The sequence below is a fragment of the Thamnophis sirtalis genome, unplaced genomic scaffold (assembly GCF_051295495.1).
Source record: "Thamnophis sirtalis isolate CommonGarterSnake01/CBP01778 unplaced genomic scaffold, rThaSir2_p1.2 scaffold_5, whole genome shotgun sequence".
NCBI lineage: Eukaryota > Metazoa > Chordata > Lepidosauria > Squamata > Natricidae > Thamnophis > Thamnophis sirtalis.
In genome coordinates, this window is record NW_028261385.1 from 71,774,986 (window position 1) to 71,802,841 (window position 27,856).

At 41.5% G+C, this 27,856-nt stretch overlaps 1 protein-coding gene across 2 annotated transcripts in view; it reads left to right on the forward strand.

Annotated features, from left to right (window-relative positions):
• KANK1 (KN motif and ankyrin repeat domains 1) overlaps positions 1-27,856 on the forward strand; it is a 150,360-nt gene that overhangs the window by 45,065 nt on the left and 77,439 nt on the right. Inside the window, exon 2 of one of the 2 annotated variants that reach the window (XM_087716016.1) lies at positions 7,836-7,900. The exons of the other annotated variant lie outside the window; for it this stretch is intronic. The gene's annotated coding sequence lies outside the window, so the exon portion shown is untranslated. The remainder of the gene's footprint in view (positions 1-7,835; positions 7,901-27,856) is intronic. 2 annotated transcript variants of the gene reach the window in all.

A 27,856-nucleotide genomic window follows, 5' to 3' on the forward strand; every position in this document is an offset into this window, starting at 1 on the left:
GCCGGCTCACAACTCAAACAAGGGAAGGGAGATACAAACAGTTAACAACAACACAAAAACAATACATAATTAAAAACGCAACAATCATACCATTCGAGATAGGGGCAACGATTCTTTAGCCCCAGGCCTGTCGGAACAGCCAGGTTTTAAGGGCTATGCGGAAGGCCTGGAGGGTGGTGAGGGTGCGAATCTCCACGGGGAGTTCGTTCCAGAGGGTTGGAGCAGCCACAGAGAAGGCTCTCCTCCGGGTAGTCGCCAGTCGACACTGGCCGGCGGATGGAATTCGGAGGAGGCCTACTCTGTGCGATCTAATCGGTCTGGTGGAGGTAATTGGCAGCAGGCGGTCTCTCAAGTACCCAGGTCCAATACCATGAAGGGCTTTATAAGTGACGACTAGCGCCTTGAAGCGTATCCGGAGACCAATAGGCAGCCAGTGCAGCTCGCGGAGGATAGATGTTACGTGGGTGAACCGAGGTGCACCCACAATCGCTCGCGCAGCTGCATTCTGGACAAGCTGAAGTCGCCGAATACTCTTCAAGGGCTGCCCCATGTAGAGTACGTTGCAGTAGTCCAGTCTGGAGGTCACAAGGGCGCAAGTGACTGTTGTGAGAGCCTCCCGGTTCAGGTAGGGACGTAACTGGTGCACCAGGCGAACCTGGGCAAATGCCCCCCTGGTCACAGCTGACAAGTGGTGTTCAAAAGTCAGCTGTGGGTCCAGGAGGACTCCCAAATTGCGGACCCTAAGATACACAGCTGGTATAGTTAACTGGACACAAGCTGATTTGGACAATTTGGACCGAAAAACCAGGAAACTAATGACTGCACTATAGTTTACATCCACGTGGTGATACTGATAGACTATACCTGCCCCGAAAATCAGGTGGCAGAGGATTATTACAAGTGAAGCAAATAGTTGAAGAAGAAAAACATGCACTGGCTGATTATTTAAGAGAAAGTCAAGAACATCTATTAATCGAAGTAAAGAACAAAAATCTATTGAAGGCCCAACAGACGAAACAAGAATTTCAGTTGCTGTAAAAAAATCATGCAGACTAATTATAAATTGCGGCACAATTCAGTAGAACAAATGATCCATTAGAATTTGTGCAAAAATTATAATATTAAAACAGCAACAAACTGGTTGGAACATAAGCCTGAAAAAGTCACTGAAAATCAGATGGTCAAGATCTTATGGGATTTTTGTATACAAATGGACGAAATACTGGCGCATAATACACCAGACATCACACTGGTTGAGAAAAATAAGGTTACAATCATAGACATCGCAATACCAGGTGATAGCAGGGTCGCCGAGAAGGAACATGAAAAAATCGCAAGATACCAGGACTTAAAAATCGAAATTCAACGACTATGGCACAAACCAGCAGTGGTAATTCCAGTGGTAATTGGCACACTGGGTGCTATTCCAAAAGCACTGGAATTACATTTAAAACAGTTAAAAATTGACAAAATCACCATCAGTCAAATGCAAAAAGCCGCACTGCTTGGATCTGCACGCATATTACGAAAATACGTTACGACGTCCTAGGCCCCTGGGTGGGGCCCGACTAGTAACCAATGCCAAATCCGGCGAAACAACTGGCCGCTGTGATACAATTGTATAATAATAATAATGGTCATTTACATTTAAAAATTATATCTGCATTGCTAAACAAAACATATTTTTCCTACTACAATATTATTGTACTATATTAATGCAATATCGGGTTTTCAATTCAATAGTATAGAATGTGAAGGATGTGCGTTTGTGTTTTATTTTTATAGTTATAATGTACACTGAAGATGGCATTTAATTGCACGAGGTGCAATGACAATAAAGTTAACCAATTAGCTAACTACAAAAAAATTACACTAAACCTTGTTTGTATACCTGGAACTATCAAAATGTGATTTTCCTTCTAAATTACAATTGCTACAATTGAATGTTCTATGCAAATGCCTAAAGAGACACAGTTACCTGTGCAACTTTTTTTTCCTGCCTTTTTTTTTTTTTTGTATAACTGTCTACGCCTGATCATATTTATTTTATCTTAGAACTATCTCGGTTAGAGCTATTTGGTATTCCAATTAATCATAATTACTGATGCAATACCTGTTTAGTAGCTGGAGCTTCCCATGAGGGTGAGGCTGCATATTTTTGCTGTGGGTGTACTCGCATTGAAGAATTACATTCTGTTCCCAGACACACCTTTTGAGTTTGTTTTTAATTGGTTCCCTTTAACAGGGCATTTTTGTTGTTTTTTAAGATAAAAATATTGTTCTTATTTTCCTCACCTACCTATTTATAGTTTTTGCTACTAAATGGGAAAAGAAAAAAAAAGACGGGAAATGAGAAAGAAAGAAAACAAATGTGATATGTTTGTTTAAATGTTGTGAATCGTTCAGTCTTATCATTATTCTTTTTTTTTTTAAATATTCACTAGATGGCAGTATGGATACTGAAAGGCATCTTAAATATAGGAACAGAAAATTGACTCACCTTCCAAAAAATATCATAAGTAGATCTCCTAAAACACTGGACTGTTTTTAACTGGGATGGTTTGTCTCCAATCCTTTTTCTTAAACAATAGTTTAAAAAAGCACAAAGAGGGCATATTTAGAGAAAGCCATATACAGGTAGTCCTTGACTTACAACACGGTTAACAATAACACTACTGAAAAAAGGGACTTATGACCATTTTTCACAATGATTGTTGCACCATTTCCATGGGCACGTGATTCACATCTGGAGGATTGACAACTGACTTACATTTATGATGGTTGCAATGTCCCGGATTCACTTAACCGTGTTACTAATTTAAGAACTGCAGTGATTCACTTAACAAATGAGGTGAGAAAAGTTGTAAAATGGAGCAAACACACTTAACAAATTTCTCACTTAACAACATTCATATTGGGCTCAATTGTGGGTGAGCTGTCCTCAGGGTGGTTGGTGAGTTTGTTCCTGAGACGCCGTGGGCCGAAAGGTTAGGCTCGTTGCTGATACTGCTGCCGACCGAACGCACCCCCTCTTCCATCTCACCCTTTGAACTTTTGACTATCATGGCCTGTTTCTCGGCTTATGTTGCTGTTGCCGCTGCTATCCGTGGCTGCTTTAGGAGCCCCCATTTTAGACGCTTGACTGTCCTTGCCTTTCCATCGGCTTTACCCCCACCTTTACCCTTAAGACCAACATTTTGGAACAAGCTGGGATATTTGAATCCATCTCCAGCCTTGCTGAGACTCCCAGCCATTTTCCTGTATACCATCCTGCACTTGAACTTTGCAGAAAGAAGAAGGCAGGGGACGAATAGGACATGGGCAGGGGGCCTGCTTGGCACCTTCTCCCAACTGACATTAATCCTCTAACTATTTCAAACTTTTTAAACTCTGGGGCTCTGCCCCCTGTTGCTGGACTTTACAGAGGAGAAGTTCAAAATATTAAGTTTCCCCTCTCTTGCGCAATTTTTAAATCGGTATGATGAGTGCATGAGATTGTATGTGATTGAGTGAATGTCCCACTTTTACTATTTGTTACCATTGTACTTATATGTTTTAACTTTTATGTGGGGACTGCTTGGGTGAGTGAATGAGTATGTCTGATTCGGAGGACCTGCCGGGGAAAGTGGGGGCCATTGGGGTGGTTGGGGGGACTATGCCCACGGGAGAGGGTCGGAGCATTGCGGTCATGACAGGGAGAGGCAGATATGGCGGGGACTTTAGGGCAGGCCATCATCGGGGAAGGAGGGCTCGCTGTGTCATAGAGATCCCTCCTTCCGGCCCTAGGAGTCCCACTCCAAGGTCAGATGGCGCGGGTGTTCAGGACCCTGGTCTCAGGCTGCTGTCGCTAAATGCCAGGTCTGTTGTTCATAAGGCCCCCCTCATCCGGGACTTGATAACTGATGAGGGCGCAGACCTGGCATGTATTACTGAAACATGGCTGGGCCCTGAGGGAGGAGTCCCCCTCGTCGAGATGTGCCCAGCTGGATTTCAGGTGCTACACCAGCCGAGAGCCCAGGGAAGGGGTGGCGGTGTGGCTATTGTAGTCCGGGAGTCTTTAGTACCTCGTAGGATCCCTGCTCCGGAGCTTGTCGGGTGTGAGTCCCTGCTAGTGAAGCTGGACCTCAAGGGTCAAGTGGGTTTGCTGCTTACGTACCTGCCTCCCAACTACGTTGCAGCAGCCCTCCCCTCGCTCCTCGAGTCAGTAGCCGAGCTAGCGGTTGAGTTCCCTAGACTTATAGTTCTGGGGGACTTTAACTTGCCTTCGCTCGGTGAACACTCTGATGGAGCGCAGGAGTTCATGGCTTCCATGACAGCCATGGGCTTGACTCAAGTAATTCGAGGCCCAACTCACTCAGCGGGTCACACGCTTGACCTCGTATTCCTCTCGGAGCAGTGGAGTTACGATCTTGGTCTGAGGGGTAATGAGATCATACCCCTGTCGTGGTCAGACCACTACCTACTGAGGCTAGACTTCCGGAGGCCAAACCCCCACCGTAGGGAGGAGGAACCGACCAGCTGGTTCCGCCCCAAGCGACTGATGGATCCTGTTAGGTTCCAGACGGAGCTTGGGGTTATTCCTGATACCCTCGCCCACAGTTCGGCGGAGATCCTCGTCGCTGCCTGGCACTCGGCAGCTTCGGAGTCTCTAGACCGGATTGCGCCGCTACGGCCCCTCCGGGTCAGCGGCCCCCGGAGGCCCCCTTGGTTTACTGAGGAGCTCCGGGAGGTAAAGCGCCGGAGGAGACGCCTAGAGCACTCGTGGAGGTCCGATAGGTCCGAGTCGAAACGGGCACTTTTGACAGCATGCACCAAGGAGTATATTCGGACCTTAAGAACAACAAAAAGAACATACATTGCCTCCTTGGTAGCGTCCGCCGAGTCCCGCCCAGCCGCCCTGTTTAGGATAACCCGCTCCCTCCTAAATAGGAGGGAGACGGGGGACTCCTTACAGGGTAAGGCTGAGGAGTATGTCCAGTTCTTGGCGGACAAAGTTGCCCGGTTTCGAGCGGACCTAGACTCCACCCCAGTAGATCCAGCTGAGACACAAGGAGAAAACTTGGCAAACCATCTCTGGGTTGAGTTTCAGGAAGTTGCCTCTGGGGATGTGGACAAGGCTATGCGAGCTGTGAGTGCCTCCACCTGCATACTGGACCCGTGTCCCTCCTGGCTGGTTGCCAACAGCAGTGAGGTGACACGAGGCTGGATCCAGGCGGTTGTTACTGCATCTCTTCGGGAGGGGTACTTTCCCACCGCGCTTAAGACAGCGGTGGTAAGACCCCTCCTGAAGAAGCCGTCTCTGGATCCAGCTGTTCTTAATAACTATCGTCCAGTCTCCAACCTCCCCTTTGTAGGGAAGGTTGTCGAGAAGGTGGTGGCTTTCCAGCTTCAGCGTACCTTGGAGGAAGCTAACTATCTTGACCCCTTCCAGTCTGGCTTCAGACCCGGTTACAGCACAGAAACCGCTTTGGTCGCATTGACTGATGATCTCTGGAGAGCTAGGGATGGAGGCCATGCTTCCATCCTAGTTCTCCTGGACCTCTCAGCGGCTTTCGATACCATCGACCATGGTATCCTTCTGCGACGACTGCGGGAGATAGGGGTGGGCGGCACTGTCTTGCAGTGGTTCTCCTCCTATCTCTCGGACAGGTCGCAGTCGGTGTTAGTGGGGGGGCAGAGATCGTCCCTGAGGCCCCTAACTTATGGGGTGCCGCAGGGGTCGGTCCTATCCCCCCTACTATTTAACATTTACATGAAACCGCTGGGCGAGATCATCCGAAGGCACGGGATAAAATATCACCAATATGCGGACGATACACAGTTGTATCTGTCCGCCCCGTGCCAACTCAATGAAGCGGTGGACGTGATGAACCGGGGACTGGAAGCCGTTAAAGACTGGATGAGAGCAAACAAGCTGATACTCAACCCAGACAAGACCGAGTGGCTGTTGTGTTTCCCTCCCAAAAATTTGACCACCATACCATCACTCAGGCTGGGGGGACAAAATTTAAACCCCTCAGAAAGGGCCCGCAACTTGGGAGTCCTCCTGGATTCACAGCTAACTTTTGACCACCATCTCTCAGCTGTGACCAGGGGGGCATTTGCCCAGGTTCGCCTGGTGCGCCAGTTGCGGCCCTACCTGAATCGGGAGGCACTCACAACAGTCACTCGAGCCCTTGTGATCTCTAGGCTGGAATACTGCAATGTGCTCTACATGGGGCTGCCCTTGAAGAGCATCCAGAGACTACAGCTAGTCCAGAATGCGGCCGCGCGAGTGATCGTGGGCGCACCACGGTTCGCCCACATAACACCGATCCTCCGTGAGCTGCACTGGCTACCTGTTGGTCTCCGGGTGCACTTCAAGGTCCTACTCACCACCTATAAAGCGCTCCATGGTAGTGGATCTGGCTATTTGAGAGACCGCCTTCTGCCAATTACCTCCCTGCGTCCCATCAGATCGCATAGAGTTGGCCTCCTCCGTATTCCATCCGCCAGTCAGTGCCGACTGGCGACTACTCGGAGGAGAGCCTTCTCTGTTGTGGCTCCGACACTATGGAACAATCTCCCCGTGGAGATTCGTACCCTCACCACCGTCCAGGCCTTCCGCACAGCCCTCAAGAACTGGCTAACCCGTCAGGCCTGGGGATAATCTTATTTCGCCCCTCCCGAATGCTGAGTGAATGTTGAGTTTTATTGTCTAATTTATTTTGTGCACATTTCTTTTTTTGTATTGTCCCACACTCCCCTTCCTTTTTTGATTGTAAGCCGCCCTGAGTCCCCTCAGGGAAAAGGGCGGCCTATAAATAAACAATCTTAAATAAACAATCTTAAATTGAGGACTACCTGTATTTAAAAGTCTGATTCAGACTCCAAACTAATAAAACATTCTCTGTCTTTTCCGTTGGTAAAAGAAATGCTAGCTCCAATTCCCTTTTTTTTCATTTGGGAATTAGAATTAAAGCTGGGAATTAAATCAGCTTGGAATTACGGTACTCTTTCATTGAACTGAGGTGGGAAGGAGATTCCTGCCTCTCTATTTAGCTCATAGAAAATAGTTTGGAGAACTGCCAGATTCATACTTTTAAAGTTCTGTTTTCAGATTTGTTCATTCTGGAACAAGATGCTCAGAATAGGCATAATTTCTTCCTTTCAGTTTTTCATGGGTTATTTTATTAACTGCCTTACATTTTTAACTTTTATAATGTTATGGTTCTTATTCAGCTTGAATTCTGTTCACCTCCCAGAGTCACTTGTTGAGATGAGCAGCCATACAAATTGAATGAATAGATGCTTGATCAAAACTGATAAGAACACGATGCTTCAGTAAAAGCTCCTATGTTGAATGAACATAGTTCAGCAGTCTTTACAAAGTCCTTCCATAGTATCTTAAAAGCAGGTGCAATTTTTCCAAAATCAGGAAAAGAAATGAGGAACTTGAATAAGAATTTTAGTTACAGTTATGAGCTGTTCCAACTAGCTTAACATGGAGAAGAAGGAATCTGTGTTTATATTTAGGGCTCCATTTTAGTTCAGTAGTTTTTAACATAGTATTAAACCAGTTTATAATTTTGAATGTATTTTTTGTGTAGCATGCAGTTTTGTTATCCTGGCACAGACAATTTCTCTGATCTTACTTTGTTTTGAAGTATAGGTTCAAGTATAGGTTGACTTAGGATCATTCATTTAGCAACCATTTGAAGTTCTTGAGAAAAGGAATCACGAGACCACCCAATTTTGCAACCTTTTTCCTGTGGTTGTTCAGTGAATTACCAGCAGGATTGTAATCAGGCGCTTGGCAACTGGCTCACACTTATGAAACTTGCATTGTCTTGCAGCCACGTGATTGCCGTTTCCAACCTTCCCAGCCAACTTTTGACAAGCAAAATCAAGCGAACAGGCGGTAAGTCATGATCATGTATTATCTCACTTAATGACTGGTAGTAATTCACTTAACAACCATAGCAAAAAAAAGCTGCAAAATTGAATGCTCGCGTGTGATGTCCTCTGTAATGAGTGCATTACTTAATGATGAATTTTCTGGTCCTATTGTGGTTGTAAATCAAGGACTATCTGTAGGCAGGTGGTCCTAACTCCATAATTAGTTCCCTTTCTATCTACTCAATCTCAGGCAGAGATTGTATATGAAGTATAGTGCACTTTTGGATGTTGAATGAAGTCCTTCTCCTGATTGCAAAGTCTTCAGGCAACAGAGTTATAGTTTGGTTTTTCTTTACTGCAGACTGGAGAGAGTGACAAGAGAAGTGAGAATTTTTTCATGCCCTGAAAAGATATATCCTAAAAATAAGTATTGACATCTCTTCCATCACTCAAAGGTGTTGCTTAAAAGCTTTAGGTTTATTTTTTTTAAAAAAAGATTAATTGAACCAACATTCCTGATGAATCATTAGTTCTCATACTCAGCAGTGTCAACATAATGCAGCTGACAATGTAGAATGACAAAAGCAGCTTCATTATCTTTTGGAAATACATGTGACATAGTGATGCTCATAGAAAATGGGTGGGGCTTGTGTTGCAATACTGCTTTTGTCAGTCTGATTTCCCTTGTCCCCTCTTCCCAGATACTACTGCTGATAGTTGCCCACCAGTCAGTCATTTAAAAAAGAGAAGACATAATAGAACCACAGGAAGTAGCTTTGGCAGTAGTAAATGTTAAATGCTTTAAAAATCTAATTCTTAACCATGGAAGATTGACTGTTACCTAAATCCCATCTGAATCTTTTTTTTGAAAGCTGACCTAGCATAGAGGAAAAATTAGCTCGTGACATTTTTGCCATTTGGCTTTACAGGTGCAACCTGAATTTTTTCTGCATGCTGCTGCATGTTCACCTGAAAAAATTGAGACTGCCAAGAAACCCTCTTTCAAAATAGCTTGTCAGTCAACCAAGATTTAAAAAACACATTCCAAACTAAAGAAACTTAAAAGATAAGTTTTTAAATTTGTATGTAATTAGTTACAGTATTATGGAGCTTTCCAAAAGGGGAAGTAGACTATTAAAAAGCTTGTATAAGGCAATTTTTTAAAATAAAATGGCTTGGATTAGAAATAATTTGACCATTTTAATACACGTGTTTGTGCATATTTGAACATAAATAGGAGCATTTTATCCATTGCTTATGATAATGCCTTCACTTCTGCTAATTTCCTTGTTCAGATTTGCTCTATTCAGTGGAATAGAATTAAAATGACTCCAAATATAGAAGCTGTATTCATAAATAGTGAGATTGGAGCTGTTGCAATAATTTTTCACCTATAATCAGAATTTGGAACTTAATTAAAGATCCAAAGGTCCACTACTAAGATCAAATATATCTTACCTTTGGAAAAGAAAAAGAACCTGGAACAGAACCATCTACAAACATTCTCTTTACAATTTTATTAGCATTTACAAATACAAAGATAATAGGCTAACACCAGCTAAGAAAAATATAAAAAGAGAAAGAGAAATTCAAAGAGATAGAAAAAAGAAAATATAAGGGAAAAAGATACCAATTTTATCCATCTTGTTGGAATAAAAGATTAATTGGGAATAAAAAGGAATGTATAGGAATGATGGGAAATAAAATTGCTTTTCTGCAAACAGCAGGTGACACCATCTCTAGTTTCCCATTGGCTGACCTCAACATTGTATGGATGTGTCTACATAAGTCACCCACAGTTAAGCTGATTTTAAAAGTAACTCTAGAACTTCACTCACTGCAAATCAATGAACATTCTGCAATTTATTTGGTGAAGAGTCTTATTCTTTAGCTTGATTTTGCAGCCAAATGCATTTAGACATATTTGGTACAATTCAGAAGAAAGTATGACTGTCATTTTTAGAAATACAGTACTTAAAATAACAAGATATGGGAGGATGGGGAGACTTAACCCTAAACAGCTGACTTTGACGGGGTCCTCATTTATGTTTGCTGAAAAACAAAAATAATTCCCTCAGCCTACTGCTTATCAACTGGCAGTTGTTGGATGTTTGCATTTTCAATATTAAGCCAGAGGAAACTGGAATGTTCCTACATCCGGAATTTGCTTGGTATTAAATGTAGTCTCTGAAAGAGATTCCTTTTGCATTAGTATTTGACATTAACATTTTCATGTTTCCGTGCTGCTTTGGGGGAGAACTGTGCTTTGGTGATTTTATTTGTATTTCTTTATACAATACGAGTTACATGGGTATTTTGGTGTTAGATACAGTTTCATTTCATGAGAATACTTTTGATGCATACTGAGCTGTTAATTTCTTCCAGGTTATTTGTAATGGCTAGTACACTGCAAAAGAAATATGAGTGTCACATAGTTTATTACTCAATCAGAAGCAAGGTCAGAGAAAAGGATGCTTTTGTTGAATGGTGATTTTGTCAATGCTGTTGGTGTTCAGGTGATGCGCCAATAGTTTTGGGATTGCACGCAAGGTGTTTGTTACTGTTGGTGCTATCTTCGCTTTCTTCTGCCATGTTCATTCAAAATCTATTTGCAGATTTTTGTATTTTGGGATTTTGTCCAGTTACTATTGTTCATTACACAGCCAACCAGGTGTTTAGGTTGGATTTGGCATTATTATTCACCTGTCAAGTCAGATGTTTATTATTTATTTGAATGTATTGCTGCCCAATTGGGCAAGTGTTTACCATGATCCCATGAGCAATAAAAATGTAGTGAATCCAACTCTAATAGCACCCTCTATCCAGTTTTTCAATTTTGACTGGGAAGTTTTAAAAGAGGTTTATTAACATATTTTCTTCAATAAAAAAAATCTTTTAAAAAGATTTTCTAATTCAACCCAGGCAGGATAGAGATTGAACAAATGGACTGTTAAGGCAGGTCTTAAAAGTAGCTTCATGAGTCCTCCATTAGTAAAATCTCTTGAAATTCAGTTGACAGTCATATTTATAATATTTCAGTGTCTTCTAAATTAAAAATGATGCAAAATGTCACATTATGTTTGCATAATTTTTAATGTTTAAAGAAAATTAAAAGAGATATCAGATTTTCCTCTGGGGAAAAAAAACAGATCTTTACTATTCTCAGAAGAATAACAAAGGTTGGCCTGGTTACAAATGATTTAATGATAATCAAATCTAATCTAGACTGGGGGAAAACAAAACCTGTATAAAGGCAAGAGAAAAACCATATTCTACCCTGCTTATGTGTCTATGAAGTCAACAGGAATTGAGCTTGATTTGAAGGAGAGTTTGTTTTAAACATTTTCAATATTTTAAAAATATTATTCCACTCTGAAAAGTCATGGAGCTTTGCATTAAATTGTGTTACTTATGATGTAGATTGTCAGCAAGTTTAGTGTTATCTTTTTTTTTAAGATACAACAAATCATTATTGTAATTCTAGAATGGGCTTTCAGTGGGTTGAAGTATGTGAATCATCCTCCAGTGCACTGTTCCCTCTAAGGTGCGCGCGTGCGCGGCCGCGCACGTCGCTAGAAACCTCCGCGCAGAGCTTTCTAACTGCCGCGCAGAGCTTTCTACCAAAGCAAACGTGGAGAAGTCCTTTGCAGGCAGCTAGAACTGGCCGCTTGCAAAGGACCTCCCCAGACTTGTTTTGATGAGCCGCCAGTCCTCTTGCTTCTTCTCCTTCACCAGCAAAGCTCCCGCAGTGGTGCCTCTCTCTCCACGCGGAGCACCTGAGCTGGCCCCCGCGTTATCCCTCCCCCTTCCTCCTCTGCCGTGCTTTTGAGGCCGCGGGAGCTAGTAGGAAAGCGGCGGAGGTGGAGGCGATGGCAGGGATAACCCAGAGCCCAGCTGAGGTGCTCCGAGCGAAGGGGGAGGCACCACCGCCGCTGCTTTGCCGGTGAAGGAGAAGGACCAAGAGGACTGGCAGCTTTGAAATGGTCCCGCCGGCTGCAGATTTGATTCAGCGTAAGCAGGGGCCGAACACATGCTGAGCCGACTTTGCGCAGTGAGGCAGAGTAATTCAACCCCCACCCAAAGAACACGTGTCTGTGTGTGTGTGTGTGTGTGTGTGTGTGAGAGAGAGAGAGAGAGAGAGAGAGAGAGAGAGTGAGAGAGAGAGTTTGATCAAAATTGGTGGCCAAAGGAGTGGAGGGAAGGAAGGAAGGAAGCCCTGCCCCCTGTGAAAAAAACTGAAGGTGGAGCAGTGAATGAATAAACCATAAAAGCAACAAACAGTTAATGCGTAAGTAAGCTGAGGAGGAAGTTCTCAACTAAGGAAGAAATATTAGAAAGAAATATAAAAAGCTCAATATGCCAAAACACTTATTTTAGTCTTCATTTAATTACTTGTATTGTAGTCTGATGTAACATCTTTTTAAAGTTAACGTTAGTTAGAAAAGATAGGGTACAAAACTTAAATAATAAAAAAAAATTGTACATTCATTTTGAAAAATAAATGCAATACTTGATTAATTTCATATCTTTATTTAAAATAGTTTTGGCATGGCATATGATTTTATTGACTCAGTTGGAAATGATGTGGATGTTGTATCTGATTCTGAGGCATATATATTCTTAAGTAACATAACATATAGCATATTGTCCAAACTTGCTAGACTATTTAATTGATCTTATTACTTTAAAGGGGGAGAGTTTCATGATGAATTATTTTATTACATTTATGTTGTATTTATATATTATATTTATTACATTTATATTCCACATTATATATTTGTATTGTTATTTTAGTGTTTATTGTCAATTTTGATAGATATATTGATATATCAATACTGATTTTAATCATACTAAATAACAATTACTGCTATTATTTATCAGCATTAAATATTTACATTTTTAATATCGAGTTAGTCATATTTTAGAATAATAGGATTATCTTTTAATAGGATAATTGGCAAAATCTAATTCAAATGTGATGGGTTGCATTCCAAAGGAATGTGAGAGGACAGGTTGCCTGCAAAATGCCAGGACCCAGGACCTGTTGGTGCCATGTCTCTCTCTAGCCAGTCTAATGATCTAAAAGCTGAGCAGAAGTCTTTTTTTTTTCAGGGTGAGCGGAAAAGTATAGTGTTTGAGTAGCACATTTTCATGTCTGGCATTCATCAGGCTGAAACCTCGCTCGCAATTGGCGCTTGACGCTTGGAATGTTGCGCAAATGTCCAGCAGACGAGACAGAAGTTCAAACTGTGGCTCTCTTAGGTGCTCAGGCATGAAACTGTGCCGCTCAAACACTATACTTTTCCGCTCACCCTGAAAAAAAATTAGAGGGAACATTGCTCCAGTGTACCAATTCCTCGCGAGACTCCCAGTGACAGATCAGTTGAACCTCTAAAGATTTTGTTTAGATCTAAATGATTGCTGTCTTGGTAGTCTGGTTTGTAAGTCAAATGAACAGCAGAAGCCTGAGAGAAAGTTTTTTTTCCTTGTCTTTGAAACTGTTGTCCTTGAAAATCCTTTCCTGAAAGGTGAGGATCTTCTGGAAATAGGCAGAATAATATGTGATGGGTTCAGAAAGAGTGAATTGTTGAAAAGTGACAAAAGCTTGTATATATTCTACCAGTCAGTTTAAAAGATGCAGACTCCATTCTGGAAGACTCCAAAGGCCCTAAGAGTTCTCTTAAATAAATTAATATAATTTATGTAATAATTTGTTGATTTATATTTCATATTTCTGATAAAATTTCCTCCCTGCAAGTTGGGCCTCTGTTAAATGTGAGAGAAATATTAAATAAACAAAACAAGATTAAAAACTTAACATAAGCTTATTCTGAATAGGAAATGAAAATATCTGTCCATCAGCTTGCTCGTCCCTTTTGTCCAAATACACCAACTTCCTGGGGTTCATGTTACGTTGAGTCTTGAATTCTTTCAACTTTTGCTGGGTTAGAAGTACCTTAGGTGTGGTGACATCTGAAACCATATCCTCCTTTGGGTGGGTACTGTACTTTTGGATTTCTAGAACTGGTTTAGACTTCATCTTCAGCAAGTCATTTGATGTGTCTCTAAACCTCTTGCATCCATTTTAGGAACTTTGTTTTCTGTATAGCAACCAGAATGTGGTTGACAAGGTGCCTTATAGAACACAAAAAGACCGGATACAAGTTCACAGAACTCTTTGGATGATGACGTTGTGTTCAATAGAGTATAAAAAGACATTCAGAGATTTAATGTTAACTATAATATCCACACATACAATATATTAATAATAAAATGAAAAAGGCCTTAAGACTACTTTCAAGCCTGCTTCTGATGTACTTCAATATGCCCACATTAAATGTTCTTGGCTCATTAATCTCCATGCCCCACCTGATTTCATTTTGATTTATGTATGGATTTTAAATATAGACAGGTTTAAATGTTATAAGGTTACAAGAATAATTTTAATCCAGTAGAATATAAACACAATAAACAAATGTTATTTCTCAGATTTAATGTAAATTCGTTCTAAAATGTAATGTAATGTAATATACTCCAGGAGTATAACATGGACTTAGGGGGGAAAAAAGACAGAGATAAGTTAACGTCTTTCCAAGCCTAGGTTTACTAGATCTAGCAACAAAAATTCAGTTACTACTAGAAGGCAGTAGAAATATATAAGATTCTCTTTGGTGCTACCTAATGGTTGCCCAAATTTTGCAGCCCAGATTAGGTAGCCCTAGCCAACCAACCCTAAAGTTTATAGCAATAATTTCTTAAATAACTTTAATGCAACTAACTCTAAGAAATATGACTAAAGAGACGATGGATGTTCTTACTGGCAACTTAACAGAGTGATTCAGTTGCCATCTGCTTTCTGCCAATTGCACACGGTTTATCACAACCCTATTTATTTAAGTTGTCAAGACAAACCAATTAGGGAGTAGCAAGGCAACTGTTAAATCATCACTGAGCAATCAGTTAACTTTATTCTTCCATTCACTTTCATGAAAGTTCATATAAGAATTCTACACTGGGCCGATTGTCTAATGTAAACAAAATATATGAAAAAAGGCTTTAAAAGCAGAACATTAATTCAGAGAATAATGGATAATTTAATCTAATACTATAGTTTTTGGTCTACTGTTTCTTGACTGATTAAATGATTAGGTGGCACCAAGGTTTGTGTTGATTTTAGTGAACACATAGACTCTGGGATGGCCTGTTCCTAGCTAAATAAAATTTAGACATTCAATAGAGTCCTGTATTGATTGATACTTATGTTATAGGTAGTTTTCTTTGTTATGTTATAGGTAGTTGATTGATTGATTGATTGATTGATTGATTGATTGATTACATTTATATGCTGCCCTTTTCCCCGAAGGGGACTCAGGGCGGCTCACAATTCAATCAGGGAAGGAGGTACAGACAGGGGGATAAAAAGACAAGACATAACAATACAAAATTTAAAAACACACAACAACCATATCATTCGAGAAGGGGGGCAAAAACTCTTTAGCCCCAGGCCTGTCGGAACAGCCAGGTTTTAAGGGCTTTGCGGAAGGCCTGGAGGGTGGTGAGGGTTCGAATCTCCACGGGGAGCTTGTTCCAGAGGGTCGGAGCAGCCACAGAGAAGACAGTGGGTAGTCACCAGTCGGCATTGGCTGGCGGATGGAATTCGGAGGAGGCCTAATCTGTGGGATCTGATCGGTCTATTGGAGGTAATTGGCAGCAGGCGGTTTCTCAAGTACCCAGGTCCAATACCATGAAGGGCTGATGTTGATACTTAGTTTGTTATAAGTAGTTCTCGACTTTCAACCGTAATTGAGCCCAATATTTCTGTTTCTAAATGAGACAGTTAAGTAAATTGTGCTCCATTCTATGATATTTCTTGCCACAGTTGTTAAGTGAATCACTGCTGTTGTTAATTTAGTAGTATGGTTGATAAGTGAATCTGGCTTCCCCATTGACCTTGCTTGTCAGTAGGCCACAAAAGATTATTTGCATGACCCTGCAAAACTCATACACTATATTGCCCAAAGTATTCGCTCACCTGCCTTTACTCGCATATGAATTTACTATAAGTGACATCCCATTCCTAAACAATAGGGTTCAACATGACGTCGGTCCACCCTTTGCAGCTATAACAGTTTCAACCCTTCTGCGAAGGCTGTCCACAAGGTTTAGGAGTGTGTTTATGGGAATTTTTGACCATTCTTTCAGAAGCACATTTGTGAGGTCACACACTGATGTTGGACGAGTTTACGGGGCCTACCACTTCGTGGCTGAGTTGCTGTTGTTCCCAAACACTTCCATGTTCTTATAATACAGCTGACAGTTGACTGTGGAATATTTAAAAGTGAGGAAATGTCACGACTGGATTTGTTGCACAGGTGGCATCCTATCACAGTTCCATGCTGGAATTCACTGAGCTCCTGAGAGCGACCCTTTCACAAATGTTTGTCAAAACAGTCTGCATGCCTAGGTACTTGCTTTTATACACCTGAGGCCATGGAAGTGATTGGAACACCTGATTCTGATTATTTGGATGGGTGAGCGAATACTTTGGGCAATATAGTGTATGAATCAGTTTCCAAGCATTTGACTTTTGATCATGTGACCATGGGAATGTCGCAACGGTTGTACCCGTGAAAAATGGCCATAAGTCACTTTTTTAGTGCTTTTGAAACTTTGAATGGTTATTAAATAAACTGTTGTAAGTCGAGGATTACCTGTATAGATGGGCAAAATAGAAAAAAATAAAAATAAAGTACCTTTTACTTTTAAGTTGGGGAAGCCCTGACAGCTGTTCAGGGAGTGATCACTAGGGCCTCAGCAATTATTTTGGAGATGTGATAATTGGCACAGATGTGGCTAATCCTCTTCTTTCTGACCTTTGCCTATATTTTAAAATAGATGCTGGCTAGGATTTGACTAGATACATGGAATGAAATAGTTCAAGGGTGTCCAACCTTGGCAACTTTAAGATTTGTGGATTTCAACTGGCTGAGGGATCCTGGGAATTGAAATCCACAAGTCTTAAATTTGCCAAGGTTGGATATCCCTGGCTAAGTAGCTTCAGCTGTAGGACAAAAGTCAAATTTGTGGAATGTGATCACCAGAGCAAAGAGGAATGGGGTGGCCATAGTCGGATTTCCAAAGTGAAGCTGGGTGTAATGTTGATGACATGATAAAAAAACATTTCCTGGCTTCTGTTTTCTGTACCTCATGAAAATACAGTAACCAATAGCTTCTCCCAAAATGATAGCATTGAGTAATAGCTAGAGGAGATGGTTATAAAATAGCTTGGTGCCAGTGTTCTATAAAGATCTGAAACCACTGATTATGCATTCATGTATAAAAAGATGAGATTTGATTTCTGTGTGTTTGCCATTGCATTGAAAGAGAGGAAGGTGTTACCCATAGGCTTTATCTCCCCTACAGTGATCCCAAGTTCAGCTAAAAATAGTGAGATTTCTGTGTATCCAATTCTGAAAGTTCTCTACATGTCCTTGGGGACTTGTTTCTGCAGTGTGTGTGTGTGCGCACACACACACACACACACATACATACAGCAGAATTGTAGATGATGGGAGAAAAAAAGTATATTTGATGATAACTATCTTTTACTCTGTTTGAAGAGCTCTGAGAAGAGGGTGGAAGGACAGGCTATGCAGAACTGCTGACCTTATACACACTTTATTATAGCTGGTAACTGATATTCAAGAACGAAGCCAATACATGCTAGAGCTAGCTTAATAAACAATTTCTCAGGGAGGGGCCCTTGGCTGTTAGAAGGTTGATATTTTTGAGGTACTAATACTGCTGGTAACGGTGTAGCATAGGTTTCATTATTCCTTATACAATTTTAAAGGAACATGATACATGATCTCATCTCTTGTCAGTAAGCATTTGAACTGCTGGTGACTAGTTGCAAATCAGCTTTAACCCAGAACTAGGAAAGTGCTCTTTTGATACAGTATTTTGACTGACAAAGGAGAATCCAAGCCATAGAGGTGAGAAATTGGATAGCTATAATGTATTATTTAAGAAGATGCTGTTTTTCAATAAAAATAAAAATAATATAATTCAATATCCTATTATTTTAAAAAAACTGGATTAAAATTATGGAATTGTGGAATAATGTAAAATAAAAAAATTATTTCAGAGACAGCTGAAAGTGACCCCACAGGATTGGAGTCATATTCATAAATAAATCTTAGAAGTGTCTGTGTAGGCGATGTTATTTAGTATAAACAACTTTTATGTTCATTATGTAAATTACTATTACTAGAAGCCTCAATTCTAGCAACATTGTAATTTTAAATTTAATTATTTATTTAAATTCATTTTTAATGCAGACTTTTCTAGGGAATAATAATGAAAATATGCTAACTACTACACAATTAAAATTAAGAGTTGGTAAACAAAAGCTATCAATTTATTTGCCACATGTACATGCATATTAAATCTTTGATCATATTTTAATATTTAAGAAAGCTCATCAAATGATCTAACTTTGAATGGTAAATATGGGTTAGAAAATTTTTGGAATGATGCCATTTGTATATTTCTATCTGTTTCTGTTGTTTGCTTATCTCCAAATAGTCCTAAAATTTCTTTAACAAACCTTATAAATCTATTGGATATTCAAAAATGTAAAGAAGAATGACAGATTATATAAATAAGTACCTGTAGAATTTTGTAGGGCTGTTATTTTTAACATCGTGCTGATGCTATAGGCATAAACTACAGTTTTAGAGTTTGCTGAGGTGCTGGTTTCCTATTTTGATTATGGCATGGTAGGGCATTGTGCTAGATGGATTAGGCATTGCTTTCAGATAAATTACATGGTAGGTGTAAAAATGGTAGGCTTTGAACTTGGCAAAAGTAAACATTGTAGTTTGTTTAAATGATGCTCTTTTGAGAAGCTACAGTTTTTCCAATTTCATTGCTTTTTAAGTAATTTTTTAAAATGACAGAAGCAAGGAGTGAGAGACAGCTTTAATTTTTAATAGCACTGGTGTATTTCAGTCCAATTTTTTGCATAAAGGAATGAATTTTGAGGCTCCTATAGCAAATGTGTTTGGTATAGTGGTTAAGATGTTGGCCTAGAAACCAGGAGACTGGGAGTTCTAGTTCTTAGGGATGAAAGACAGCTGGATGTTTTTGGGCTACTTACTCCCTCTCAGCCCAACACACTTCAGAGAGTTGCTGTTGTAGAGAAAATAGGAGGAGGAAGTAATGTTATGTATATTTGCTGCCTTGAGTTAAAAGGTAAGATAAAAATCAAATTGGTAGATACATTGTTAGGTGGCTTGCTTTAGTTATCATATAATAACTTTCAAATATATTTAGAAAAATCTGAATACTTTATTAGCATTCAGTAATTATATTTTGATTACCGATAGTTAATTACTGTATTTCACTTACTTACTGTAGCAATACCTCTACTACCTATCCAACCTCATACTTGCTCCATTGTGATGGCAGGAGGTAAGAAACCTGGTAAAACTGATCAAATCTAAATAATATTAACATTTCAAGGATTAGTTAACTTTAGTGTATAGTGCTAAATAAGGAAAGATTTTAAATTAGTGACCATGGTCTAGAGAACAGATTTCTTGACATTTTGTTTGCAATTGTGGATAGCATTTTCATAGGGAAAGTGCTCTGCTATGTAGGCCACAAGCAACTGAGAAGACAATAGCACATCAAATGGTTACAATACATACCCCTGCATAAAGAGCCTACTGAGATCCACAAACATCCTAACAGCTTCAACAAGAAAGAAGAAAAACTGAAAATGAATGAAGTCTGGTTACCTGCTTGTACTACACCAAGATCAATCAAGAATTGGTTTTCCAAAGTAGCGAAACCAGAAATGTGCTGGACAAGGATGCAATAGGGTCTCAGTTGCTCAGACTAACCAAACAGAATCCAGTACAAAACAAGAAACAACCTGAAATTAGCATTCAAAAATGGCCAAGCAGAAACTGGCACGAACAGCTGATCAATCCTAAATCAACATCATCAAGCAACCAGTCAGCATCGAACACAAAGAACCAATCAGAAACCAGCTCAGTTAAAGGCCAATCAGAAGTCAGGACACCTGGCTATCAAGAGTCCTGTGGTCTACTGCACATAGCAAACCACTTTGCCTTTTAAGATGCCAGTCATAGTTGTCAGTAAAACATCAGGAAATCTGTTCTCTAGACCATGGTTACTCAGTCCTAAAGCTCAACACTGCCCAACAGATACCAGCCATCCCAAGATCATGTGACCATCTTTTGTGAACTTCTGATAAGCAAAGTCAATGGGGAAACCAGAATTACTTAACAACTGTGTTACTAACTTAACAATTGTAGTGAGTCACTTAACAATTGTAGCAAGAAAGGTCATAAAATGGGCAAAACTCAGTTGCCCAGCAGTGGAAATTTTGGGCTTAATTATAATCATAAGTCGAGGACTACGAGACAAAGCTTGATAAACAGGACGAATCATTTCATGCAATAATTGTAATAACCTGAAAATAAAAACATATCTTCATTTAATGTCTTGATTAAAAATAAATATATTTAAATGTTTTTGTATTTAATAAATGTAGAAAGTAGCAGTATATTCTGATTTGGTAAGTTTGTTGCCAATGTATGTTGCCAGTGGTATATTCTGATTTTATCTTGTCCAGTGTTGTCATGAAATTAAATCTGACCTTTAGAACTGAAGTTTGGTGAGGCATGAGTATCTATTATAGTTTGGAATGTACACAAATATACAGAACATGCCTGAAATAGTATATTTGCTAATATCAGAATAGAATTTGAGCCTTGGTTTCAAATAGTTTTCATAAATGTAATTTGCTACAGCTTAAACTATGCCTTTTACCCATGTAGGGACTGACAATGATTGTGAAACATTGTCCTGCAAAGTTTGTGAATGTTTTTCAACTTTGAATCAGCCTCTTCAAAAGGTTGTCTTTATATGGATATTTTTTTTCCATGGAAAGAATCAACAGAACCTCCACCATTTAGGCAAAAAAATGAAATTTGGTTGATTTCATGAAATCTTAATTTACTTCAAAAACCTGGGTAAAATTGATCCAAGCCTGTCAGATGACAAATCTTATTTAACATTATTTTGTTTCTCTAATATCCTCAATTCAATCTCAGTGATAGCAACTGATACAGAAAAAAAATCCTATTTGATTTTCCACAGCTATTTATTTCATTTACAACTAGACGCCTTCCTCATTCAGGATTTTTGACCTTTGTTTATTTAGACATCACTCCCAGCCTAGGCAAGAAATAAAATTAACAGTGTCTCTGGCACTTTAGCAGCCATTCCACTCCTTCGCTACTTATTCTGTCCACCATCCTGATTTTCCCAGAGTTCCTTTAAATTCTTTGGGGCCATCCTGGCCCCCTTGCTTGCGAAGCTTCAGCAGCAACTTATTGCTGGCATCAGATTTGTCATCAAGCAACTGGGTATCCTTAACTCTTATTGCACCATTTAATTAATGCAACCTTCAGATAGGAGATTTGGGGTGTCAGTGAAAATACAATTGCACACATATCACACTGAATTTCTATGTTTTCACACACACAGCAAATGTTGAATTCCAAATGTGGTAGAAATGTAGTTTCTTAAAACAGTATTTTCATATTTTGTATAGTCTATAACATGGGTGTCAAACTCAATTTCATTTGAGGGCTGCATCAGGATTGTGTTTGACCTTGGAGGGGAAGGGATGTGTGGCCAGGTGTCAAGGACAGCTCGACATTTCTCGTGTCGGGAGTGCCTGTGTGCCCTGAATGCTCTGCAACAAAAATGGGCTCCCGAGCTCCATTTTCGGCTGCGACGGCCTCCTGAAACCCTCTGCCAGAAAAAATAGCGGCCCTCCCAAGTTCCATTTTTGCTGGCAGAGGCACTGCTGGCCGGTCCTTTGCTGTTTCCAGGGCGGCCCTGCGGGCCAGTTCTAAGCACTCTACGGGCCAGATCCGGCCCCCGGGTCTTGAGTTTGACACCCCTGGTCTATAACTTTATCTTCCTTGTATATTCAAACCTGAGATGGGGGAATAATAAAATTCTTAATTCATAGACATTGGATCTTTATTTATTAGCCCTTAGGCCATATCAAAGTGCAGAGTTCCAGAAACAAATTGATAAACCAATATAAAATGGAATTTGATGAAATACAATTTAAAATGGAATTGGAATAAAATAAGATCTGCAATCTAAAATACACTGCAATCTACTCCAATCAGTCCCACATATGCAGATCTCAACCGAACCATTTTGTTTAAGTACTGTGCTGTGTTAAATGTTATTTTCCAGTTCTGACCGCACATAAGGTAAGTTGTTTTGACATGGAGATCCCAATGGGTCATTCTTTTGATACATAGACCAAGGTACCTGTCTCTCACCCTCTCATACAAGCAACAATCAAATAGGATGATGTACATCAAGCAATTAATGATGTACTTTCAGGTACTTGTTTACTACTATCCATTCCAATTAATAATTTTAGGCATCTTATTTTGAAATGCTCAGGGCAACTTTAAAAAAAAACATTCAAGATATTATTATTAGAATATAATTGTTTATATATAATACTTCGTAATTACATGTTGCCTAGAAGTGATAATTATCTATTGTTTATTTTAAGAGTCTTTTGAAGAATTGGATTTCCTATCATTGGAAAACATTGTAATTCAAGTATAGGTTTGAGTTTGAGTTTGAGTTTGAGTTTATTGGGATTTATAGGCCGCCCTTTTCCCTGAGGGGACTCAGGGCGGCTTACAACCACAAGGGAGGGGGGTGCAGTGTCAAAAAAAACAAAACAAAATGTGAACAAAGAAAAATAGTAAAAACACAACTTTCGTTCAGCAATCAAACACTCGGGCGGGTGAATTGGAAACCTATCCCCAGGCCTGCTGGGAGAGCCAGATCTTGAGGGCTGCGCGGAAGGTCTGGATGGTGGTGAGGGTACGGATCTCAACGGGGAGATCGTTCCACAGGGTCGGAGCTGCAACAGAAAAGGCTCTCCTCCGTGTGGTCGCCAGTCGGCATTGACTGGCAGATGGGATTCGGAGGAGGCCCAGTCTGTGCGATCTAATTGGTCGTAGGGAGGTAATCGGCAGAAGGCGGTCTCTCAAGTACCCAGATCCACTACCATGGAGTGCTTTAAAGGTGGTCATCAGTACCCTGAAGCACACCCGGAGACCAACAGGTAGCCAGTGCAGCTCGCGGAGGACGGGTGTAACGTGGGCGAACCGCGGTGCGCCCACTATCACTCGCGCGGCTGCATTCTGGACTAGCTGTAGTCGCCGGATGTACTTCAAGGGCAACCCCATGTAGAGCCCATTGCAGTATTCCAGCCTAGAGATCACAAGGGCTCGAGTGACTGTTGTGAGAGCCTCCCGATCTAGGTAGGGCCGCAACTGGCGGACCAGGCGAACCTGGGCAAATGCCCCCCTGGTCACAGCTGACAGCTGGTGGTCAAAAGTCAGCTGTGGGTCCAGGAGGACTCCTAAGTTGCGGACCCTATCTGAGGGGTATAAAATTTGACCCCCCAGCCTAAGCGTTGGTACATTAGCCAAATTATTGGGAGGGAAGCACAACAGCCACTCGGTCTTGTCCGGGTTGAGTACCAGTCTGTTAGCGCTCATCCAGTTCTTAACGGCTTCTAGACCCTGGTTCATCACGTCCACCGCTTCATTGAGTTGGCACGGGGCGGACAGATACAGCTGCGTATCGTCCGCATATTGGTGGTATTTTATCCCGTGCCTCCGAATGATCTCGCCCAGCGGTTTCATGTATATGTTAAATAGTAGGGGGGATAAGACCGAACCCTGGGGCACCCCACATGTTAGGGGCCTCAGGGACGATCTCTGCCCCCCGACCAACACCGACTGCGACCTGTCCGAGAGGTAGGAGGAGAACCACTGCAGAACAGTGCCTCCCACTCCCACCTCCCGCAGTCGTCGCAGAAGGATACCATGGTCGATGGTATCGAAAGCCGCTGAGAGGTCAAGGAGAACCAGGATGGACGCATAGCCTCCATCTCTGGCCCTCCAGAGATCATCGGTCAATGCGACCAAAGCGGTTTCTGTGCTGTAACCAGGTCTGAAGCCAGACTGGAAGGGGTCAAGATAACTAGCTTCCTCCAAGGCCCGTTGAAGCTGGAAGGCCACCACCTTCTCAACAACCTTCCCGATAAAGGGGAGGTTGGAGACAGGACGAAAGTTGTTTAAAATGGCTGGATCCAAGGATGGTTTCTTCAGGAGGGGTCTCACCACCGCCGTTTTAAGTACGGCGGGGAAGTGCCCCTCCCGAAGGGAGGCGGTCACGACCGCCTGGATCCAGCCATGTGTCACCTCCCTGCTGTTGGCAACCAGCCAGGAGGGACACGGGTCCAGGATGCAGGTGGAGGCACTTACAGCTCGAATGGCCTTGTCCACATCCCCAGAGGCAACATCCTGGAACTCAACCCAGAGATGATTTGCCAAGTGGTCCTCCTGTGTCTCGGCTGGATCTACTGCGGTGGAGTCCAAGTCCGACCGAAACCGAGCTATTTTGTCCGCCAAGAATTGAGCATAGTCCTCAGCCCTACCCTGCAAGGGGTCTCCCGCATCCCTCCTATTAAGGAGGGAGCGGGTTATCCTAAACAGGGCGGCTGGGCGTGACTCGGCGGACGCAACCAAGGCAGAGATGTATGATCTTTTGGCAGTTCTCAATGCCCTAACGTAGTCCTTGGTGCAGGTGGTCAGAAGTGCTCGGTTCGCCTCGGACTTATCGGACCTCCACAGGTGCTCTAGGCATCTCCTCCGGCGTTTCTTCTCCCGGAGCTCCTCGGTAAACCAAGGAGGCCTCCGGGATCCACTGACCCGGAGGGGCCGTAGTGGCGCAATCCGATCAAGAGACTCCGACGCCGCCGAATGCCAGGCGGCAACCAGAGTCTCCGCCGAACTGTGGGCGAGAGTATCAGGAATAACCCCAAGCTCCATCTGGAACCTCAACGGGTCCATAAGTCGCCTGGGGCGGAACCACCTGGTCGGTTCCTCCTCCCTACGGTGGGGGTTTGGCCTCCGGAAGTCAAGCCTCAGTAGGCAGTGGTCTGACCACGACAGGGGTATGATCTCATTACCCCTCAGACCAAGATCACACATCCACTGCTCCGAGAGGAATACGAGGTCGAGCATGTGACCCGCTGCATGGGTTGGGCCCCGAATTACCTGGGTCAAGCCCATGGCTGTCATGGAAGCCATGAACTCCTGCGCCCCATCAGAGCGTTCACCGAGCGATGGCAAATTGAAGTCCCCCAGAACTATAAGCCTGGGGAACTCAACTGCCAGCTCGGCTACTGACTCGAGGAGCGAGGGGAGGGATGCTGCAACGCAGTTGGGAGGCAGGTACGTTAGCAGCAAACCCACTTGACCCTTGAGGTCCAACTTTATCAGCAGGGACTCACACCCGACAAGCTCCGGAGCAGGGACCCTACGAGGTAACAAAGACTCCCGGATAACAATAGCCACACCGCCACCCCTTCACTGGGCTCTCGGCTGATGAAGCACCTGAAATCCCTCTGGGCACATCTCTACAAGGGGGACTCCTCCTTCTGTGCCCAGCCAGGTTTCAGTAATACATGCCAGGTCTGCCCTCTCGTCAACAATTAAGTCCCGGACGAGGGGAGCTTTGTGAACAACAGACCTGGCATTTAGCGACAACAGCCTGAGACCAGGGTCCTGACTGCTCGCGCCATCTGGTCTTGGAGTGGGACTCATAGGGCCGGAAGGAGGGATCTCTGTGATGTAGCGAACCCTCCTTCCCCGGTAATGGCTTGCCCTAAAGTCCCCGCCATATCTGCCCCTCCCTGTTATGACCGCAATGCTCCGACCCTCTCCCGTGGCCGTAGTCCCCCCGACCACCCCGGTGACCCCCGCAAATCCCGGCAGGTCCTCCAAGTCAATCATACCCAGTATAGGTATCTATACTCTGCTTAAATGTAAGTGCATTCCGCATTAAAATATGAAATACTGATTATCTCCAATTATACAGTTATATAGGATTAAAATAGAAGCTGATTCAAAGAGCATTTGATCAATTTGGTAAGGTTTTGCTAGTCATTGATCAAATAGATATTATTAATTGATTCTCTTTTTTCCTGAAACATATTTATTAATTTACTTTTATTTTTATTCAATTTGCAAGTCTGCTCATATCAGTGACTGTGGGCTGCTAGCAAAATTAAAAATAATATAAAACAATTACAATAATAAAAATTATAATACATGGGAGCCAATAATAAATGTTAATGCATATGTAACATGAATATACAAGATGATGCTTAACATGGATGATAGTATAGGAATAAATCAAATCAAATCAAATGAAAATACATTGGGGGGGACAACTAGCCTCCATGTACTTTAGACTACAACTCCCATAGCTCTTTGCCATTAATTACTCTGGCTGGAACCTAGGAAACTTCCCATCTGTGCCCCCCCCCCCTTTTAATACTATATGAATGTACCAAGCATGCAGCTTTCAGGTAAGGATCTAACAATTTTGTTATTTATATCTTGTACATTTGTTCCCCATAGATTGAGTATATGTAGGAGAGGAAGCAAAGCCAGCATTTGATCAGTACTAAATCTGACCATCTCATCATACTTCGGCTATGCAGTTGCTGTCTGGATTGCAAGTTGATCTTGGAGATAGGATGAAGAATGTCATAGCTGTTAACTTTATTTTTACTGCAAACAGGGCTTAAAGCATAGAGTTCTTATTTCTACAACATCTGCACTTTGTAAAGTAAATTTGATAAAGAATTAAGCCATTCCCAGTTAGATGGTTCTTAGGACTACCAGTTCGACCTCTTTGGGTGTAAGATACAGATTAAATTATAAATAACAGCACCTTTCAGTTTATAGCTTCTGGTATAACACCACAATAATAGGTGTGATTTAGCTGTGGAGGATGAGGATGCACAAGTTCCAGTTCCCTTGAGCGGGTGTTTGATGCTCAGCACTTTTTAAATAGCACCCACTATAATTACCCTTGTTTTAGTGGATGTTATTAATCACCCTGTTTATTCTTAATTGCTCTTTCAGAGCCAAAATGCTTTTCAGATAAAATGTTTTGTTAATAAAAGTGACATCACGCTGTAACACTATAATGCTAAAGTAATTCAGTTTTTCCTAAAAGATGTTTTAATACTGGGATACACAAATACTAATTAAAACCAATGTTATATAAGGTAATGATAAATGATTACCATTAATAATGACAAGATTTAAAATGTTCAAGAAACATTTCAATGTCAAAGTTTAAAGAATAATTATCCTTTTTTCTTTAAGTACAGCTGACAAAACATTTTAGCAATGATTAGAAAATGGAGCTAGGCAGTCATCTTCAACTAATATTTTACAGATATATAGTACTACATCTGTCATAATTCCCAGATGAAATTATGGAAAGGGAAACCCAATCTTAACAATTTGCAGAAAGTCTGAATTAAAAGCTATGAAAAAAAACCATCCAAATTGTCAAAGGATTTTGTGAATGTACAGGATTTGATGCAAGACACAAGGCAAAACATCTCTTGTGCATTTTTCCCTATTATTAAGATATCAAGCACCATTTACTTTCAATAATTGTCACTTTTCTTAGCACTCTATATGTAGTATGTACCAATAGATTCCATTCTTTGCTTGGCTGATAACCTGCCACAATTTTATTTTTAGAATGACTTGAAGTCCTACATATATTTTTTATTTTATTTTTTTGTATTTTGCCTTTGTACAAATAACTCAAGGTGGTGAACACATCTGACATACCTTCTTCTTCCTATTTCACCACAACAACCCTGTGAGATGGGTTGGATGGAGAGAGAATGACTAGCGCAAAGTCCCCCAGCTCAGGGGTTGCCAACCTTTCAGGCCTCAGGGACCACTAAATTCATAATTTTCAATCCCGCAGACCACTAATATGAATCCAG